At 45.5% G+C, this 5,510-nt stretch overlaps 1 pseudogene; it reads left to right on the top strand.

Annotated features, from left to right (window-relative positions):
* The first annotated feature begins 3,756 nt into the window (after positions 1-3,756).
* On the top strand, positions 3,757-5,176 carry LOC140688590 (kazrin pseudogene; annotated as a pseudogene).
* Positions 5,177-5,510: the final 334 nt, after the last annotated feature.

The following is a 5,510-nucleotide window of genomic DNA, read 5'->3' as shown; positions in this document are numbered from 1 at the left end:
AATAAGAGGGCAGGTATACATGTGGATTCATACATGTATTTTGCACCTTACAAACTGAGGTGTAAAGAGATCGCTACATTCCCAAAGACACAACTAATAAGTGATGGAAAAGAGATTAGAACAAAAGTATTCTGACTTCAAACACAGTGTTCTTTATATAACAGTATGTAAATGAGATAGTGTTATTTGACAGAAAACAGGAGAGGAGAGGGCGTAGGAGAAAAGAGGTTTAGGGCACTTGTCAGACAAAACTAATGCTCACCTTCCCCTGTCTCTGAGAGTTCTTCATGCTACCCTGCCCACTTTTTATTGCTGTGTTATTCTTGTTCCAGATCTGGTTATGTCCCATCACATTTATAAACATTTTTTCAGCTCATTTCAAACTCCATTTAGGGCCCTTTGAACTTGATAAGCATTTTTTCTATGAAATGGAAATATTAATCCCTTCTCACTGGTCATTTGCCTGTATATTCTTTCAAGTTGTTATTTTATAGTTTCATGTCTCCATGAATAGATGGTAAGCTTTTTGCCAGCAAGCAGCAGGAAAAATCGACCATTCTGTCCCTTCTTTAAAAGCCTCAGAGACACACAGGAGGGAAAGGAAGGCTTTAAAAGAGATCTCACCAAAGAAAAATGCAGTTGGCCTGATTTTATCCTGACCTGCAGCCTGCTTGCTAGTTACATTTATTTTGTTAGTACATCAGTGTAGAACTACACTGTCAAATACAGTAGCCACTAGCAGTTTGTGACTAGCTAAACTTAAAGTTCTAAAACACTTGTTGAGGTGTAATTGACATACCTTGTGCACTTATTAAAATGTACAGTTTGATCATTTTTGACATATGTGTACACCTGTGAAATCATCATCGACACCAAGATAATGAACATATCCTTTCCCCACGAAAGTCTTTTCATGACCTTTGTAATACAACCCCCCAATGCAGTGTGTCCACTCCATCCACATCCCTAACAAGGTGGCTGATTCTGGCCCCTGGAGACCCCTTAGACTTCCATTCTGCCTCTTGCCCTTCCTGATTATCCTGACAGCTAGAAGACCAGGCCACCACCTATGCGTGTGAGAGTCAAGTCTATCACAATCCCTGTGAATTCAAAAAGAACAGTTGCATCACAGGCTGCTTCACATGCTCCGGCTGGGCCAGAAGGTGGAGCTTCCTGACCGACCAGTCTTAGGCTTTGCAGAGCCTGAATTTGTGGCCCTTCCTGGGCACCTTGTCATCGGTGACCTCTGCTGTCCCCATTGCCGCTCCATGGGCACCAACCCTCCCTGTAATAAACCTAATGGCATCCAGTGGTAAAGAAAAAAAATAAAACAAAGAATAATAACAACAAAACAAAACCATTGATCTGCTTTCTAGCATTATAGATTTGATTGCATTTTATGTTGATGGAACCATATAGTATGTATTCATTTTGGGAGGAGTCTGGCTTCTTTCATTATGCATAATTATTTTGAGGTTCTCCACATTTTTGCATGTATCAACAGTCATTCACTGTTGTTGGGCTGTGTTCTATTACATACATGTACTACAATTTCTTCATCTAATCACCTCTTGGTGGGCTATTAGGTTGTGTCCAGTTTTTGACTGTTACAAAAAAAAAGCTGCTATGAACACTCTTGTGCAAGTCTTTGTATAGCCATTTGCTTTCATTTTTCTTTGGAAAGTAGCAAGAGTGGAATGGCTGGATTACATAGCATCACAGTGATACTGAAGTGATAACACTTCAGTAAACTCCAGTATTTTCCCATTAGCATGATGCTGGCTTTGAGGATGAGGTGGATATATTAAGACAGCATCCATCTCTTGCTGTATGGTTAAAAGTTTTTATAAGACATTTGGGTGTTAAGTGCTTTTTAAGCATCTGTGCAGATACTCATGTACTTTTTCTCCTTAGCTTACTAGTAAGACAACTAGTTAGATAAATTATATTAATAGACCTACCAATACTGAATCATCATTATATTCTTAAAATAAATACTCCTTCATCATCATTTTTGAATATTTTATTGTATTCTGTTTTTCAATATTGTACTTGAGATTTTTGCACAAATATATGAATAGGGTTGATGTGTGCAGCTTTTGCAATTGTAGGATTTAATGTTAATATTATACTTGCTTCTTAAAAAGAAATGGATAGATTTGCTTCTTTCCCTATATTCTGGAATATTTTATATAATACTAGTTTACTCATTCTTTAAATGTGAAACCAATAGAAGATACTGCTTTTTCCCCATGTTTTCTTGTTCAGATTTGGAAAGGAGTCTGGTAAGAATTTCTCTCTCTTCCAGGGTAGTTTTGGTTAAGAACTGAATCCACTTGCTTCCACATTGCTTAATTACCAGGACTGAGAACCGAGACCACCTACATCAGCCTGACATCACTATCGGTTCAAGAAAATTCTTTCCCAGGAAGATAAGAATATAAATCAATAAATATCTTCGTTATTAACTGAAGAAATTTTCTGAAAATCATTGTGCCCTGTTTTCTCACCTTCTCAAATAGTGATTCTGATAAACAATGAATTGTTTACATAGTTGAGCAGCTTGCTTAATAAGCAACAGTTTAGTGATGAAGAACTGTTTCTGTACGCTCATCTCACTGTACTCAACAATCCTAATGTGCCATGAATTTGCCCAATCCCAATCAGTTACCTCCCTTGATGGATTTATCTTAAAACACTTGATCTCAGACTCCAAAACCCTATGCATCCCTGCCCTTGACATCTCCACTGTGAGATACTACCAAGCCTTGGCCAAGGCTGTGTTCTCCCTGACTGCAACTGTTTAATGAACTTGGCTTTGATTAATCAACAGGTTGCCCGGTGGTCTTTTGGGGGAGTTGGTAGTTGACATGGGAAATTATATTTTTCTAGAATACTATTCATTCATCCAGGTCTTCAAATTTAGTTGTATACAGTCGAGCATACAGTTTTTAATGGTATTTTTAAAAGATCTTACTTTTTATTTGTATTTTCCTTTTTAAAAAATTTCTCCACTTGAGATGTTTTCACCTTGTTTCTTGACTAGGTTACCAACTGGTTTGTCTATTTATGTTATTATTATCATTTCTACTATTATCCGTTTTTTAACAACAAAGATTTTTTAAGCACTTTCAAAGCCACATTTGATAGGCACTATATTTAATTATTTTAAAACATAAAATAATTTTTAGAAACTTCACAAAACCAGTTTCTTCTTCCATTTTGACCCAAGAGTTGAATAGTTATTTTTGTATGCGAAATTTATTGATTTATACTTAAAGGTCCTATTACCTTTTTGATTCTGTTAATTTCAATTTTTATTTTATTTTGACTAGAAAAGGTGATATTTCTAACTTTTAAAATTTACTGAAGTTTTCTTTAAGGCATAGTATATATATTCTATTTTTTTGATATTCATGAAATTTGAAAAAACAAAGCCAAAGTCTCTATTTTCAGGGTATGGAATTTGATATATACAATGATGCACATAGCTATTTATTATATGTGATTTTATTTATACAAAAATGTATATATGTTGTTTATTATACTGTATAATTTGAAATCTGTAATATTATGTATATTATTCTGTTATATAAATTTAGCTTACTAATTACATTAGTAATATGTACCTTTTTTTCTCTTTTTAATATACATGCTCTGGCATGGAATGAAAACTATGAAATAAAGTTTCAGGTCCGAGGCCGAATTCCTCGCGTGCGGCGGCCGCGGACGGCCCGGCGTCCGGCCGGACGGAGAGCCCTGGTCCGGCGCGCGCGGGCGGGCGGCCGGGCGGGCGGCGGGGGCGGTGCTCGGCTGCGCCCCGATGCGGCGGCGGCTGCGGGGGTTGTGAGCCCGGCGCCCGCCGTGGGAGCCCCCCCGCGCCGCCACAGGCAGCGCCCCCCGGGCACGCGGCATGCGGGCGGCAGACTGGCACCTGGGAGCGCGTCCGCCAGCTCGCCGCACAGGGCGAGCCGGCGCCTTCCTGCGGGGCGGGGGCCGGGCCGGCGCGCCCCCCGGGACCCGCAGCCTGCGAGCCAGGTGCGGACGCGGCGGCGCCTGGCGATCGGCCCCGCGCCGGGGCACCCTCAGTTCGAGCGGATGGCGACTGCAGCCAGCCGGCGCTTCTGCGGGAGGAAGTGTCTCGACTCCAGGAAGAAGTTCACCTTCTCCGGCAGATGAAGGAGATGTTGATGAAGGACCTGGAGGGGTCCCAGGGTGGCAAGTCCTCCGAGGTCCTCTCGGCCACCGAGCTCAGGGTCCAGCTGGCCCAGAAGGAGCAGGAGCTAGCCAGAGCCAAAGAAGCATTGCAGGCCATGAAAGCCGACCGCAAGCGCCTGAAGGGTGAGAAGACGCGCCTGGTGAGCCAGATGCAGCAGCTGTACGCCACGCTGGAGAGCCGCGAGGAGCAGCTCCGGGACTTCATCCGCAACTACGAGCAGCACCTCAAGGAAAGCGAGGACGCCGTCAAAGCCCTGGCCAAAGAGAAGGACCTGCTGGAGCGCGAGAAGTGGGAGCTGCGGCGCCAAGCCAAGGAGGCCACGGACCACGCCACGGCGCTGCGCTCCCAGCTGGACCTCAAGGACAACCGGATGAAGGAGCTGGAGGCCGAGCTGGCCATGGCCAAGCAGTCCTTAGCCACGCTGACCAAGGACGTCCCCAAGCGGCATTCACTCGCCATGCCTGGCGAGACGGTGCTGAACGGCAACCAGGAGTGGGTGGTGCAGGCGGACCTCCCGCTGACCGCGGCCATCCGGCAGAGCCAGCAGACTCTCTACCACTCGCACCCCCCTCACCCCGCAGACCGGCAAGCGGTCAGGGTGAGCCCCTGCCACTCCCGGCAGCCCTCTGTCATCTCCGACGCCTCTGCGGCTGAAGGCGACCGGTCGTCCACGCCAAGCGACATCAACTCCCCTCGACACCGGACGCACTCACTCTGCAACGGCGACAGTCCCGGCCCGGTTCAGAAGAACCTGCACAACCCCATTGTACAGTCACTAGAGGATCTTGAAGACCAAAAACGGAAAAAGAAGAAAGAGAAGATGGGATTCGGCTCCATCTCGCGCGTCTTCGCCAGAGGGAAGCAGCGGAAGTCCCTCGACCCCGGCCTCTTTGATGGTACCGCCCCTGATTATTACATAGAGGAGGACGCGGACTGATGATACCCGCCTCCCTTCGCCTGCTGCCCGGCGGGGGTGTCTGTATGTGTGGACGTGCGTGCGAGCGTGGGGTGCGCGTCTGGGCGTGCGTGGCGGTGCGTGTGCGCGTGCGCGCAAGCTCTTGCGCACGTGGGCGCGGGTGCGGCCGAGCCCCGCCCACGTGGGCCCCGCCCCCGCGTCGCCACCTCTGTAATTGCTGTACGTACTACAAACGTGTGTGACCCTGTCAACTCTCTGTTGTCTTCGGAGCGATATAGTTGTGTTGTTAATCTGGGTTTTGTTTTTGTTTCTTTCCATGTTTTTTTTCCCCTTTTTGTTTGGTTCGTTGGGTTGTTTCTTTTGTCCCTTCCCCTC

This window comes from Vicugna pacos, chromosome 23 (genome assembly GCF_048564905.1).
Source record: "Vicugna pacos chromosome 23, VicPac4, whole genome shotgun sequence".
Classification (NCBI taxonomy): Eukaryota; Metazoa; Chordata; class Mammalia; order Artiodactyla; family Camelidae; genus Vicugna; species Vicugna pacos.
Note: the sequence above shows the minus strand (reverse complement) of the source record. Positions and strands in the feature narration are given on the sequence as shown.